At 31.6% G+C, this 17,801-nt stretch overlaps 1 protein-coding gene and 1 long non-coding RNA gene across 2 annotated transcripts in view; one reads left to right on the forward strand and one right to left on the reverse strand.

Moving 5' to 3' along the window:
- Positions 1–17,801, reverse strand: part of NetA (Netrin-A) — a 554,869-nt gene that overhangs the window by 80,056 nt on the left and 457,012 nt on the right. The window lies entirely within an intron of this gene.
- Positions 8,097–9,574, forward strand: LOC141480566 (uncharacterized). Its single transcript, XR_012464427.1, has 2 exons — positions 8,097–8,217; positions 8,355–9,574. It is a non-coding gene; the product is annotated as an uncharacterized lncRNA (long non-coding RNA).

Raw genomic sequence — 17,801 nt, forward strand, 5'->3', positions numbered from 1 at the left:
TCAAAAATCAAACTCTGTTCTACTCTGCCAAGCTTTCGTTTCTATTGGGAAGCTTCTTCAGGGCAGTAAAAATGAGTGAAAAACAATTATTGAACTAATAAATAGACGAAAAAGTTGAACACATATAGGATTTTTTGTATGTTGAACTTTTTCGTCAATAGCCAGAAACACGTGTCCGCTTTCGCTTCTATTGGGAAGCTTCTTCAGGGCAGTAAAAATGAGTCAAAAACAATTATGGAACATATAAATTGACGAAAAAGTTCAACATACAAAAAATCCTATATGTGTTAAACTTTTTGGTCAATTTATTAGTTCAATAATTGATTTTCACTCATTTTTACTGCCCTGAAGAAGCTTCCCAATAGAAGCGAAAGCGGACACGTGTTTCTGGCTATTGGCCTCGTCAGCGCGGTGCACCTGAAAGTAGGAAACGCACGGAGTCAACAACAGGAGCCAACCATTTGTGGTTCCAGTTAGAAGACCTAGAATTCCCAGGCTGCATCTAACATAACCACGTAGGCAGCTATAGCTACCTGCGTGACATCCGGGTCCAGGATATAAATACAAATAGAGAGTTTATCGAGTGTGCATGATACAAATCGAAAATGAAACAATTCGTGGACACAACTCTCCAAAAAAAGGGGGCAAACCGCGGACACGTGTTTCTGGCTATTGGGCTCGTCAGCGCGGTGTAGCCAAGTGTCGGAAACGGTAGATCCTACATGGACGGTTAAATGAAACAAAAGTTGCCTACACAGGGATGCAACACACTGGTATTTTCTGATCTATGGAATCATCAACGGTTTCTGAGATATTTGCAAAAAACTGAAAATGACAGATTTTATTTTTTTGCTCTACCGCCTCCATTCTCAATGATACCAAGAAATGACAAAAAACTTTTATTCATATCTTTTATCCCATTTTTTATGCCAACGGAGATTGAGAAAACTCTCTTTAGAGGCAGCGCGCGCATGCCGTAACAGCCGCTCGGAACCCTATTTTCAACGTCAAATTAAAAATATAAATAATGGAGATACAGTTTCGGGAGTCCGAACTTTTTCATCGGAAATTTCTTCCTCTTTAAATTGCTTAAATATTGATATTTTTTGAGTTATTAACTAAATATTTTTTTTCATCTTATTTTGTTAATAACAATTGCAATGTTTTACCTGCACAAAAATCCTTCAAAAACATTTTTCTAGAGGTGATTCCGAATCGAATGAGCTATCGCTCATATTTTTAGGACCTTTTCCTCTATTTTTCATGTTTTTGAACTTGTTGATTAGACTAATACGGTCTATTCACGTATTGCAGACCATCGTGCAACAATAAAAATATGTTATGATTTTCATCTAATGATGTTGACATATTCTTGCATAATTCGGATTGAATATATTTTTCCTCAAAAAAAAACATGAACTCTACACTGTAGCGACACACTCTGAATATTCTGATCAGCATTACAAATACAGCATGTGTGGCTTGAAGTTTGAGTGCAAACATTGAGACGAAGACAACGTGGATTCTCTTCTTGCTGTCTTACTTCATCATTAACTGATATCGATCGGTTCAAACAGATCCTAGTAGCATTATCAATATCGATATGAGGTCTACCTGCTGCATCTCGCCTCGTGAAAGCAATTTCACGTATTGCTGCATTTTCCTCTACACGAATAAAAGAAGTATGTCTGGCAACTTCTTTTTTATCAGAAATGTAACAGTTAATGGTATTTATGAAAGGCATCGTATTCAAATTAGCAAACTTTTCGAAACATCTACGGATTCAGAAGTGTGAATATGTATTATTTGACAACTGTCAACTGAATTTAGCATCGTATAGTTTTTGTTTTCATAGGCTACTCAGTGATATCCGAGATATATTATCGATGTATTCACATGGAAGTCGATATTTCTCGTATGGAAAGATTGTACTTTCACATATTATTGTAAAATGAAACTTTTCAAACAAGGGTTATCAAAGGTATTCAATGAGTAAAATAAAATTACTATATAGACGGATATTTAGTAAATCCTTCGATATAATTGTGATTTCTCATACTGATTCACATACATCCCTGTCAAATGAAGGAGACCGAAAAAATATTTAATCCGAAATAAAAGCATAACGATTTTTTGTCAACTCAACTTGTATGAATAATTAATTATGCTTTCATTTTGAACAACCTCGTGCGATATGATTTATTATTGTGGGATAAGGCAAATTGGGTGGTCGTCTTTTCAAAACTCATTATTTCTGATTTTGGTTTTTGTACATTTCCACCTGATTCAAGTGAAAATTTTGATGAAATGTAAAAAACGAATCATTGCGAAAAAATAATATATATCACAGCGAAAATTGTGAATGATATTTAGTTTTTCGTTAATAACTCAAAAAATATTAATATTTAGGCAATTTTGAAAAAAACTCGTTGAAGAAGAAGAAAGTTCCGATAAAAAAGTCCAGACTCCCGAAACTGTATCTCCATTATTTATAATTTTGATTTGACGTTGAAAATAGGGTCCGCGCGGCTGTTACGGCATGCGCGCTCTGCCGCTAAAAAGAGTTTTCCCAATATCCGTTGGCATAAATAATGGGATAAAAGGTATAAATAATTGGCCTATAAATTTTAAACTTCGTGGAACTTTCTTGATATATATACTTCATACGATCCTGCGATCAAAGTTCATAAAAATTTATCAATTTGTTAATTATGATTTTTTATAACTATTGCAAAATGAAATATCTAAAAATTGTTGATGAAAATTTTTTTCAATTGATATTCAGCTGTCTGTTTTCACAATGAACAAAGGCAGTTATTAACCTAGGATATGATTTTTTTACGTAATTTGTTTATGAAATTGTTATAAACAAATAGATAAATTCAATATTTTCGAAAATATTGTTTTTGCTATTCCGTTGTCTAGAGATAATTATGAATAAAAATTTTGTTTTTCTTAATTTTCATTTTTAATTGTTCAAAATCGATTTTTCTATATTTGGATCGTTTTAATGATAAGTAAAGAAATAAGTTTGCTTTTAAAAATCATGATTTACACTTATAAATAGTTTGGCAAAAAAAATTGTTTTATTTATTATTGAATTGTTTATTTGTTTAACAATTTGTTACACACAAATATCGACCAACGTTATATTTTTTTTCTGAAGCAGAAAAAAATTATAAAAACAGCTATATATGAAAAAGTGCCATAAATACTTATATATTATAATACTTCATATGTTATGACTGTTTTTATAATTTTGTTTTGCTTCAGAAAAAAATATAACGTTGATCAATATTTGTTTATAACAAATTGTTAAACTAATGAACAATCAAATAATAAATAAAATTAATTTTTCACACCAAACTATTTGAAAGTGTGAATTATGGTTTTTAAAAGCAAAAACATTTTTTTTATTCATAATGTAGACAACAATATTGAATTTCTCTATTTGTTTGAAACAATTCAATAAAGAAATTACGTAAAAAATTCATATCCTATGACAGACATAGCTAAATATCAATTGAAAAAAAAATTATCAACAATTTTCGGATATTTCATTTTGCAATCATAATTAACCAATTAATAAATTTTTATGAACTTTTATTGCAGGATCGTATGAAGTATATATATCAAAAGGGCCCCACGAAGTTTAAAATTCATATGCCAATTATTTATACCTTTTATCCCATTATTCATGCCAACGAAGATTAGGAAAACATTTGTTAGTTAACAATTGAATAAGTTTTTGAAAAATGGTGATAAAACTTTGTTTTATACGGGACTCGATTCATTCGAGTGTTAAAAAGATAATAGATTTTTTTCAAATTTTCAAAGTGACATTTTATGTTATAAAAAAATTATTTCTTTTAATAAACTCTCTTTAGCGGCAGCGCGCGCATGCTGTAACAGCCGCGCGGAACCCTATTTTCAACGTCAAATTAAAATTATAAATAATGGAGATAGAGTTTCGGGAGTCGAGAATTTTTTATCGGAAATTTCTTCCCTTTTAACGAGCTTTTTCTAAAATTGCTTAAATATTAATATTTTTTGAGTTATTAACGAAAAACTAAATATCTTTTTTTTTTATCTTATTTTGTTAATAACAATTGCAATTTTGTACCTGCACCAAAATCCTTCAAAAATATTTTTCTAGAGGTGATTCCGAATCGAATGAGCTATCGCTCATATTTTTAGGACCTTTATCTCTATTTTTCATGTTTTTGAACTTGTTGATGACTGTGAGACGTCCAGAAATGCAGGTGTTTTTGGAAAATCTTCGCAATACGATTCCAAGAAATTCCCAAAACTATGGAAATTTTGAGAACATTGGTGAAATCAGTGATGTAGACTTTAAAACCCTAACTTCATTAACAAAAAAGCAATTCCAAAACTTGCAGACTTTTTGTGATCCAGTTGCACAAGCGCAGAACAGGACAGTTACAGAAAAACATTTATTCATTAACTTTTTTTTGTAAATTGCGACAAGACTTGACCGATGAGTTCCTAAAAATTATTTTCAATTACTCTTCTAGGCAAAATACCAGTTTGATCATTTACAATGTGAAAATGTCCCTTATGCAACGATTTGTTTCTAAAAATATTGGATTTTCATCTATAAGGAGGCAAGATTATATAGCAAATCACGTAACAGAATTTACCACTGAATTGTACAATTCTAATCCATAACTACCCTGATGATGAATTTAATAAAGTCCGAAACGTTGGTATAAAACTAAATTGGTTCATCTAAGAACATTTTTGATCCCTTACCCAAACAATAGAAAAAACCGCATTTGAAAATATTTTGGATCACCAAACCAGGCAAAGTTAATATAATGTTTGGGTTGATATGACACCAGACAAGGTACAATGGGCTTTCTCAGTGTAATAAGGAGGACTTACGGTGATGAAACATATTTTAATCTCAAATTTTGGAGTGATTTGATCATCAAATTAGCCAAACATATTCACATATTCACATTGGAAGGTTGAGAAGATTGAATAGGAGTTAACTATGGTAGAAGAACAAACATCAAAAATTATTCCTATCACATTTCAAGCTTATGACTCTAACCAAAATGAATTATACAATACAATTTTCAAAAGAACTGAAATCGCACATCTGAACAAAATTAAAAAACTAATATGTAATCAATGAGATACCAATCGAAATTAACAAGAAATGGTTAATCAACTAATCTAGTTATGAATTACCAGATAATGTTCAACACTTACTTAGCATGGGTGAAAAATTCAACTTGTCGTATCAAAAAATAATTTTCCCCTTAGAGAAATATTAATAGATGTTGAAAGTGTCATCAATGCCTTGCAATCAAACGAAGAAAAAAATAGAAAAACGCAATAAAATAGTTAATATTTTAACCAACTATACAAATTTTAACAAACATTTTAATAATAATAATAACACTCATAAAAAACGTTTTAATGATATAAGAGACACACGAATATTTTAGAAGGAACACCCTGATATCATCATCACTAAAGCTGACAAGGGCAATGTAACAATAGTACTAGATAGAAATATTTTTGTTGCGAGATCTACTGAAATGTTGAGTGACAGAAAAGTATATGAAATTGTATCTAATGACCTTACCATAAAAATACAAAATAAGTCCAATAAAATAATTAAAGGATTACTAGATCATAAATATATTATTGAAAAATGCTGACTACGTCACTACAGAAAGTATATTTTCTACCTAAAATCCACAAAGAAGGGATGCCTTCAATGTCAGTTTTATAAATTCCCCTATATATAAAATATCAAAGTGGGTTAGTGAAATTTTAAAAACTGGTTTTGAAAAAGCTGATCATCATGTGGAGGACTCTTTTGATTTGTCTGCTTTTATTCGAGGACAAAAATTAACTGATGATTTTGTAATATCTCTAGACGAAGATTTCCTTTTCACCAACATCCCTGTGAATCTCACAATTGAAATTATTATAGAAAGATGGCCCAAAATCTCAGAATTCACTAGTTCACCTCTAGATGAATTTATAAAAGTATTTGAATTTTGCTTTAAGTCGAACTATTTTAACTACGATGGAGTTTTTTATAAACAAATATCCGGACTAGGAATAGGAAACTGTATGTCACCTATATGTGCAGATCTAGTGATGTCTGAAGTTCACCAACGTAGTCTAGAACAATTGTCTTTTTCAGTTCCGTTTTTCAAAAGATACGTTGATGACATTTTCACTTCAATACCCAAGAATGAAAAATGGAAAGTATTGATGTTTTTCAAAGCTTCCACCCAACTTTGATTCACAGCAGAATTGGAAAAAGACAATTCTCTAGCCTTCTTAGAGACTAAGATATCGAGAACATCTAACCAGATTTTAAAAGTCGACTGGTACCACGAAACTACTTTTTCAGAAAGATTTATTAATTATTTTTCACAAAACAGTTTTAACAATAAAATTAATATTATTAGGAACTTAAAATCAAGAGCACTCACAATTTCTCATACTGAGTTCCATAACAAAAACATCAGAATCATAGAAGATTTTCTTATTAAAAATAATTACCCTCCTTCATTGGTGAAAAAAATTATAAATAAAAATAGACAACCTACACTGGAAATTAACAATTCAAAATTTTTCTAAATTCCTCATGTACATAACCTTTCTGAAAAACTTGGATCAGTTCTAAATAATGAACACATCAAAACTGCGTTTGCAAATGCTAACATTGTAGGTAAAAGATTTTTTTCGAAACAAAAAACAAAAACTCCGATGAATATGCAATCAAACGTCGTTTATAAAATTAACTGCAAGGATTGTATAAAATGTTATGTAGGGCAAACGGGACGTTACCTAAAAAAACAGGTTGTCTGAACATGAAAGAGATACAAGGAAGTTGAATGTTGCCAATCCAACAGCCCTCGTTGGACACACAAGAGAAAACAGCCACAGCTTTGACTTTACAAACCCCAAGATTTTAGATATTCAACCTTTATTTGGTGAATGACTGCTTAGTGAGATGATCCACATTTTCAAACATAAAAGTGTTCGCACTAGAAGGGACATAGAAGGACTGAATAATGCTTGTTTGAAGGTGATTGACAATGTTTCGTGATGAATTTCACTAGTTCGGACTTCCATTGTCTATTATATAAAATGATTTGAAATCCCTGAAACAAGTAAAAAAGAATAATTAAAAAGAATAGTTGAAAATAACTATTATATAAAGCAACAATAAACCTGAAATGAAATGATAGTGAAATAACCTACAAGTAAAAATATAATAATTGAATAAATAAAAATTAAAGGAATGCAAAAAGAAAATAATAAAAAAATAAAAAAGTGTAGCAGACCATGTTTGGACCCATCAACACAACATCGAGTGGTCCCAAGCTGAGATCTTGCACAGAGAGGAACATTGGTTCAGGAGAAAATTTAAGGAAGCCGCATACATGTTGTCCAACAACGTATTCAGCCAGGCCAGCGTAGATATACGAAACATATGGAAACCCATCATCAAACGAAAAATGACCAACTCCCGCCAAATCGGTCATCTCTCACGGAATCAGTGTAGCGGAAAATGGAAAGTAGAGAAAGTGAAAGTATTTCAACGACCTATAAAATAGTCATCTCTCGGAGGAATCAGTCCAGTCATCACCAGAAGACGATTGTAGATACCAACAATCGAAACGTCGTGAACTAACGTGACTTGGAATCTCTACACTTTTTTATTTTTTTATTATTTTCTTTTTGCATTCCTTTAATTTTTATTTATTCAATTATTATATTTTTACTTGTAGGTTATTTCACTATCATTTCATTTCAGGTTTATTGTTGCTTAATATAATAGTTATTTTCAACTATTCTTTTTAATTATTCTTTTTTACTTGTTTCAGGGATTTCAAATCATTTAATATAATAGACAATGGAAGTCCGAACTAGTGAAATGAATAGTGCTTATTTTAAATTACCAAATCATATTTCTTGATATTTTAATACACATAAGTTTCCACCATCCTGTGTAATCTGATATCCTTCTATTGTTTATGATTTTTTAAAGGCAAACAAAAACGTCCATTTCTAATCAGTTTGTCTCCCTTGATATCGTTTTCATTTTTGATGTGTCTGTGGTGTATGTGTTTTCATTTTGTTAGTCCTCATTTCCGTTTGTACCGATGTTGTTTGTCACATATATTTTAAACGTTTTTTGACATGGATAACTGATGTTTGGTAAGTGCACCTGTTTGTTTCTCTTTTACATAATATGAGATTGTATAAACTTAATAAATTTTGCAATATGACGATGGATTTAATGAAGTTCGAAACGTTGGCATAAAACTAATTTCTTTATCTTTCCCAACCAATAGAAAAACCGCATTTGAAAATTTTCTGGATCACCAAACCAGGCAAAGATGAAGGTGAACATTTGATTAAACCAGAGATTTTGGTTGCTCCAGACGGGTATATACTACTAGCTATAAATGGTCCATATTTTTCTGATTCGAAAAATAATGATGCTTCCATCTTGACATATGCACTAGAGAGAGATCTGGAAAGAATGACAAATTGGTTTCAAAGAGACGATATTTCAATAATGGATAGAGGGTACCGCGATTCGGTAGGCATGTGGGAGGGAATGGGAATCAGTATATAGTTATATTCCATCAGTTTTAAGACGCGATCAGGAACAGTTTTCAACTGCAGAAGGTAATAATTCAAGAATCATTACAAAGTCCACATGGATAGTAGAAGCACGAAATTGTCACTTGAAATCAATGACCAAATTTTTAAAGGAACAATTTCGTTACATCACGCCGTTCATCTGAATGATTTTTTAAACATTGCTGGTGGATTGATCAACAGATATGTATCAGCAGAATCAACTACAACTTTACTGGAAAAAGTGGATGAAGTCAATATTGTCGAAGCAAGAGTAGGAATAGAACAATTACATAGGAGGAATGAAAACTGGAGATAGCTGAACCATAATTACGTGTTTATCCATGGATTATCTCAGAGATCTGACTGTAGGTACTCATCAAGTAGATTCAGTCCCAGCATATATATAAGACAAATTCCAGAGGAAACATAATGAAATCATGAAGTTTGATGAGTTACGAGATGATTACAACTTTTTGAGGTTCCGAATTTACTCTAGATTCAGGAACTCCAGCAAATATATGCTCTGGATGGCTTTCAATGATTATATGGAAATGAATGACAATATGATCCACCAATTATGGGATATTATTGTACTCGTAAGTCTGGTGCGAGAACTATCGGCACCTGTGCACATATTTCCAGTGTTTTGTGGTTTTTGGGTTACGCGCGTCATCAACAACATGTCATATATCCATCAAGTGAGATTTTGAACTTTAATTGTGATGCGGCGAACAGATCTCCAATTGAAGATATGCATCTGTATGGTCTAGAAATTATTGACATGTGAACAGCAATACTCACACATTATAGTGAAGAACGATTTACTAATTGAAAAATGTAGAAAGACAAAGTTAAAAATGTTACGATATTTTTTCGATGGTTTTTATTGTTTATTCCATCTGTTGTATAAATCTTGTTTTCAAAATGGGTTTTTCCATTAACCAGTTGTCGTCCTCTTAAAAACGGCAACCCTTAGAAGTTGAAACTAGCATAAGACGAGGATTAACGAGGTTTCACCTTTGAATGTGGAATTTTTATCACGGTCTGCTACTTTGCAGATCCAGCCACCAGAAGCATTTATGCAATGACCAAAATAGATAGAGCTAGATATTTTTTTACGTCGATAATATTCTTTAATGAAAACTTTTTCGTACTCCGACAGAAAAATAATTCTCTGAACATTGTTTGGATCACATTAGTAGATTTCAGAATACCATAATATTGAAATCAATTGGGGAAATAAAAAAATGAAATTTTGAGTTCTGTATCTTTTTCCGAGTCTACTTTATATATATATCAACTTTCTGGACTCCAAATGATCAAAAACAATGTTTATTCGTCCATTCAAGTGGATTTTCCTTGATGAAAATCAATATTTGAAAAATATAATATACTGTTCTCTGAACCATTTTCATTGGAAGGGTTCACAAAACGCCAGTAAACCCTTTCATAGTGAAAATCGTACATAGAACTGTATAATATATTTTACTAATGGATCGTTAGTTAACACCAAAAAGGAAATGTGCCACTTTAACAAAACTGATTTTACAAATTTCTGAAAGAACTTCATTTCTCTTATCGAATAAAAAATTGTCAATGCATCATACCAAATGCGTCTTTTATATTCTTTGGTTCAGTTTGGTGGAATAAAATTTATAAAAATTATGTTTACTAATTTTTTTCGGACGATTATACATGACTTATGAATTTTCGATTTGAGTTAAAAACTTAAAAAAAAGATATTTCAATGTTGTATTGATATTTTTAACGTGAGATTTTCATTTGAACATATGCTATATTGAATGAAAACTCAAAAATGAGAGATATCAAAGTTATTCAATATTTTGAATCATATTGACATCTCTTATTAGGATATACCTAGAGAGTACAGATTGTGACAAAGAATTAGAATATCAAACAGATTTTTCATATACATTTTTGAACCAATGAACTGCTATGAAATTCATGGTGAATTTATTACATAATATCAAATAAATCGTGGCATTCGGACAAATCAGAAGAACGATGGAATATCGGAAAAAACCTCACTCTCGCTTACATGGCGATCTACCTAAGGTTTGGATTCAAAATTAGCATCGGGATATATATTCCATCATTTCTAGTGAGAGAGTGGAAATGGAGTGGAATTGAACCTTTTTATCTTCTTTGACCTGAAGACCGACATTTTGCTTGAATTGTATTTTGAGCCAATTATCTGAACTATGTGAGAGATCTAGCTTCGGGAAATTATATTGTAGTATCAAAAAACTGTCGTCAAGTCGAAAAATTATGATCCGAAAGAAGGTAAAGTCTAACGATTTTTTCTCAACTCACCTTGTATACAAAATAAATTATGCTTTTATTTTGAACAATTTCGTGCGATATGATTTATTATTGCGGGATAAGGCAAATTGGGTCATCGTCTTTTCAAAACTCATCTATCCAGATCGAAATCACATTTTCAATATCCTTGAAAAATATGCCTACTTGACTATGCCAAGTTATAAATAGAAAACGGTACATACGAATTTTCTGTAATTCTTACTCAAATTCACAAATCACATTCACTATGGAATGCTGAAATATAAAAGAATTTGACAGTCAAAATTTCAGTATACATGGCGATCTACCTCTGTCATTTCAGATTTGGGTTCCTGTACATTTCAAGTGAAAATTTTGTTTAAATGTAAAAAACGAATCATTGTGAAACAATAATATATATCGCAACGAAAATTGTGAATTGCTCTATATAAAATGATAAATCTAATATTTTCCATCTATTGGGGCCTCAACTAGAAACAGTATATTATTCTTTGAAGTTCATAGCATATAAATGGAAGTTTGGTCTGAGATAAGAACTATAGACTGCATTTTTTTTTCAATTCTACCGATAATTATGTGTGATATTAACTAGTTAATATTAGTCTGAAAGTGGCGTTTTCCAGATTTGACACCTTGTATTTCGAAAACTATGCATAGAAGTTATTTGTGCCTATAGTAACTTCTGATCTGTAGAACGAGCTCAACAAAATACTACAATTTCAAGCGATTCGACAGAAAGCCATTTTGCATAAGGAGTGTGCGTGGTCCTTTGGAAAGCTAACCTGAAATGTCATTGTAAAACTAATCCACATGTTTCGAGAAATTATATGAAATCGAGAAAGGTTAATGCAGTTGAGCTGCTGTGAAATAATTCCATGATACACCAGTAGGTGTGTCATGAAATTATTACTTACTTATGTCTCGCTTGCGTTTACGCAGTTATTTTCATCAAGTACTCTTCTTGGTTATTCACATTTTGTTCTCAACCGAGGACCGTCTGACCGGTACTGACGATGCCTAATAGGCTAAAACAACTGTCTACCGGTGGCTCTTAAATTGAAATCAATATGGGAATGATCAGAGTAGTGCTGCCTGTCCGGTACTGACAATGTATGTATGTATATATATTTATATATATATATATATATATATATATATATATATATATATATATATATGTATGTATATATATTTATATATATATATATATATATATATATATATATATATATATATATATATGTGTGTGTGTGTGTGTGTGTGTTTCTGGCTGTAGGCCTCGTCAGCGCGGTGCAGCCAAGTGTCAAGTTGGGCAATGCATTGTTTGTCGAAAGCAGGAAACAACACTTACGCACGGAGTCAACAACAGGATCTAACCGCACATTTGTTGTTTCAGTTAGAAGACCTAGAATTCCCAGGCTACATATAATATGACCACGTAGGCAGCTATAGCTACATGCGTGACATATGTAGGATATAAATACAAATAGCGATTTTATCGAGTGTGCATGTATTGCGTGCATGTATGTATTTCACCAGCTACGAATACACTATTTTTTGCTATTCAAGCTTACGAAAATTCATTTTTTCTTTTATCAAGAATATCTACAAAGTAAATATCATGCAATCATTATATAGTAATAGAAATGTTATAAAAGACCCACCAAAGTTAGTTTAAAATATAAAAAAAGGCATATAAATCCAAACATAAGAAACGAAAAGTCAAATGCAAATTTGACGTTGAAAATTTTGTTACAGCATCAGAGAAAATGTTATTATTATGATATTTGCATATACAGTGAGATTTAAATGAAAGTGTAAGTGAGAAATTATTAGTGATGTATAATTCTTTTTATCTTAAAATTATTTGTTCAATTTTATTGGTCAAAAGTGAAATATAATTGTAAATTTGACTTATATTTTGTATTTCTGATTTTTTGTTTAAGTTATTATTATTTTCACTCATGTGAACCATTTCTAGAAAAAGCCTTTTGACTTTATCATTTTCAGCTGTTAAATTTTTTTTATTATCATAATCCATAACATGATCTGAAGAGATAACATGCTCAGCTAGTCCACAAGAACGTTTGTTCAGTCTGTAGTCACTTTTATGTCACAAAAACGACCCCAGTGATACAATTTGTGGCAGGTATAAGAAATCAAAATTTAGATCAATAGATTATTTAATTGATTTTACACTTTTCTGTTATTCCAACATTCTGAAATAAAGAATGCCTTTACTCTCCTGATGAATCTGGTAACTAGAGCAACAATATCTTATTTTGATCAGGACGGATCAAGTCGAACAATAAACAAGGTAGCAGGCCGCTTGAAGTTGTTTCATCAAGATGATGTTTATACGGCACATTGTCGGTTAGCTATTTATTAGCTTTGGTGCCTTTCTATGGCCGTGTTAACACCTGGGTTGCTAATCTGGTGGTCCGATGCCTTTCCACGCTCGTCCATTAATCTGAACCGGGACTCTACTTTGATGGTATAGTCCGGTTACATAAGAATTAGTAGAGCTGGATACGACGGCCATTGGAAATATGAAACTTTACGGTAATATATTCTAGAGGGTAATATATGTTCGTATATATAACTCAAAATATTTTTGTGGAACTGTATTCTACGAAACTATCTACAACTATAGAAAAAATCTACTTTTGATCGAATACCCAACGTTTAAGTGAAATATGGGTAGAACAAGTAATATTTATTTATTGGTCGGAAAGAAGAGCCCATACAATTACAATAATAATCAAATATTGATATATTTCTGTTACAGACAGATAGTCGAACTACAAAATAATTTCTGAATGTAGAACTGAATTTGTTCAGGAAATCAATATGCGAATATTTGTTGGGATATAATGGGCGACGTTACTTATTCACAACGATGATTGTATAATTTGTGAAGAAACAACTTTTGATTTTTGAGTATTTCGAAAACGACACTTGCATGCTTCTGATTTGTGAACAATGTAACGAGTAGTTTCAAATGCTTTCTTCCATACTGGATCTAGTTTCACCTATTCAGTTATTCCTTATTTTGTTTTGAAGCATCTCGAAGAAGCTATTGTTTTCAAGATAGTAGTTGAAAAACACAGTTTATTATTGACGGTAAATATTGTCTCTCGTGAATCCCCAATTATTTCGATCAAATGTGTAAGCTGACTGAAGACAAAGTCGATATTTTCCTAGAGCAACAAATATATTGCTGAATATAATATTCCAACGGACATTTTCCGAAGATTCTATATTTGTTACAAAACTGTAAGAACTGAAATTCGAAAAACTTTCTGACTTAACCATGTCAAGTTGATATATTCCAAAACATTTACAAAGTCTCACATGAATTATAAGTCTTATCCATGTGTTCCACACAATAGCAATAGCATAAGCCAAGCATAAGCCAATTCCATAGCAAATACATACGTTAGCAACAATTCATGTTGGATAATTATTTTTCAACAAAATATCAAAATATGAACTAATGAATGAATCATATTTACTCTAATAATTTTCGGTAAAATGTAAGATTGTCACCAATCTTTGCATTATCAAGTGGCTATTAGATGAGAAAAAGATACCGTGATACTTATTCCGTAAAAGACAGAAATCGTTACCGTAAAATCGTAGTAGTTCCAAGGATAATTACTGTCACGAACACACGATTATCATGATGTAACACTTGACATAAGTAGATAAACATCACATTGTGATCCAGTCATAATTAATTTAGGCCAGAATGGTCCAACGTCGGGCTAGTAAACTCCATCACAACACGTGAAAGCTGTGCTAATTATCGCAGATAAACGTAGGAGCAATATTAGCAACATTGTTAGATTCAGTGCCGGTTGCCGCTAGGGAAATTCGAACATGGGCAGGATCGCTGAAATTTATTCTCCTCAGGGGATTGATATCGTTTCCACAGAAAACAATAGGTTTTTTTCGGAAATAGTCGGTAGAGAAAGCAGTTTTATTGACTACAATTACACGAGGGCTTCACGTTTCATCGGATACGCTGTTTCAAATGAAAACTTGTTTGATGCAGAGAATCGCAAACAAATAAGGGTGGGCGTGTTTTCTAGTTATGAAAGGGCGAGTGAAAGCTTTATTATGTCTGGTTTGCTGCTCTGGAGTGCAATCAAATCTGAAAAAATGGAGAGGGAGGTAAACATTGGAAAGAACTCCAAAACTCGAACAAAATTAATTCACTGTTTAAGTACATCTTTTTTTTTCGTAGAAATCAATGTTCACTTCTTGTAATATATTATCTTTCAATAACTGATAGAGACTAGCATTTTTATATATTATGATTGAGATTCATTCATAAATATGTATAGATGATTAACATTAACAGATCAAGAAAACTAAATAAATACCTACTGACGGCAATAAAACTGACAACCACGATATTAACACTAAGTGTCATTATTCTTGAAACATACGTGTCTCCTCAGAGCCTACTTTATGCATCATTCTGACAAGTTCAATAATTGTCAATGTCCTTATCAAATCAAATCGATGGAATCAAATATTAAAATATGATTGTCGGTAAATATTAAAACAAATTATGAATGGAGTGACCTGTAACTTGATGAAAATTGATAACACCATACATGAAAATAATAAAAAGAAAATCAAAAATTTTTTTTTTATATTCTAGACATGTTTCGCGTCTATAGTTTCCTCGGTAGTAATAGTACACACTTGACTATAATTCCTTATATACAGTATTATTATATTATATAGTATTAGTTACCTCATGTGATTAGGTAACGGTAAAGGAGATAACAGGTAAATTTTCAATATGACTAATTATTATTGGCATTGTTGAACTTTTTTTCATAATGTCAATAACTAGTCATATCCAAAACATATCTGCTTTCAAAAATTATATATTTGCGAACATTTTAACCAATGAAACTTGGTGCATTCGGGATATAACACTCGACTGATATGTGTCTCATATAATTACTATGGAATTTGAATAATTGCAAACAATTATTAAATTTCAATTACCTTTGCCTGTCTAACAGAGGGTTTACACATTGTCGTTGCGATAGTGTCGTGAAATATTTATGGAAATAAAACTATTTCGAATAACGATGAGGATCTTTTTCATTATTGAAATAAAAAATCAGGAAGTTTTTAACTTACATTGAGATAGATCAGCTTTGATCACAAAAAATGAACTGCTTAGTATGTCATAGTTCTGAAAATATATCTTACTATTACGTTTTTCAATATGAATTATTGAGAATTAGATTAGAAGAAGTAAGTGGCTTAGCAAAAAATATCAATTTTCTAATTTTTATTGAAGAACTAATAAAGTTAACGTAACTGCAGCTTCGTCCTATAAGGACATTTTCGAAAGAATACAATAAACTGAAAATAATTGATTATATAAACTTTTATATATCTAAACACCACTGTAGGTAATAACAGATATAGTTATACAGATATATGAGGGCTAATATTATCAATTATTTTCAGTTTAGTGTATTCGTTTGAAGATGTCCTTATAGGACGAAACTGCAGTAACGTCAGTTGCAAATACAAGTATTAAAAAACATAGAACGTTTAATTGTTCACTTTTCATGATAATCATCTACCACATAATGCTGACTACATCCATCAATTTATTAAAAATCAAATTGTTGCTGATGATTGTAGCTTAATGATTTTTGCTCTAATAAAAATTTCAAAGAAATTCAATGCCCTTATAGACGATGAGTCACACTGTACCCGTAATGAGTTTGAAGTTGAAGAAAGGAAATTGAAGTGAATCTGAAAACAAAAGTAATTTCGATGAGCTACACTGTATACAACATCACTTTCCCACACCACATATATTTGAAGTTTTCCGTACAATATCCCTCTTCGTCTGATTTCGACACCGAACTTCATTATTATACGAACCTGGACAACTGGGAGTTGTAGAGATGCAGCCCTATCAGTGACCACTCAGCATCCTAGAACCCCAGGGGTCTCGTTAACTCACCCCGATGTTTGGTTACGCCTTAGTGGATGGTGTCTTGCCTCCTACGAACTGCAATACCACTTCATGAGAGAAATTTCGCTACACGGAACTGAAGATCGCACTTCATTCTTGATTCACTCGAAGTTTCGATGTTTTATAGTAATTCATTTGCTTTCAATTAGAAAAGGTTGATGGAAGATATTCAAAGTTGAATTAAACTAGTTATATAGGCGGTAAAGTAGAAACAGTGTAAATATAACAAAAAGCAAATAGTGAATTGTTGAAATCATAGAAAAAAAATTGGAAGCATCGTAGTAAAATTATATTATTTTCATATCTTCATTTTTCATATCATATTAACAGTTCGTTGGTCATTTATAAGTGTATCAGAAGTATCTATATATTGAAAATACTCACATAAGGAAATGGAACCTCTGGCACAGAATAAATCCAACACGAGCACTGTTCCCAGATACCAAAACGGCAACACTATTCTCGACGCGCGTTTCACCAACCAAGTTGGCTATTGTGTGAAACTCGTGTTGCGGTTCTGTGAGCTGTTTAGCAAACTCTTAGAATACAGAGTTACCTAAATGTAAACCTATTCATTGTTCAATGATGAATCTACCTTTACCTTTTATGAACACGTGAATCGTCAGAGTTGTCGATACCGGTCGCGAGCAAATCTTCATTGAATGTGAGAGTAACACGCTCAAAGACAAGAAAAAAATGTCTGAACCGGCTTTCTGGAGAATCAAAGTTTTTTAAGGTAAACCAGACCTGAATATAGAATAAAGAAAATAACTTCTGTCTAATTTCTACTGAGTTTATTATTTATTAC

Source organism: Leptinotarsa decemlineata, unplaced genomic scaffold (assembly GCF_025532065.1).
Source record: "Leptinotarsa decemlineata unplaced genomic scaffold, Ldec_3_MD MMD2_P_RNA_scaffold_11, whole genome shotgun sequence".
NCBI classification, from domain to species: domain Eukaryota; kingdom Metazoa; phylum Arthropoda; class Insecta; order Coleoptera; family Chrysomelidae; genus Leptinotarsa; species Leptinotarsa decemlineata.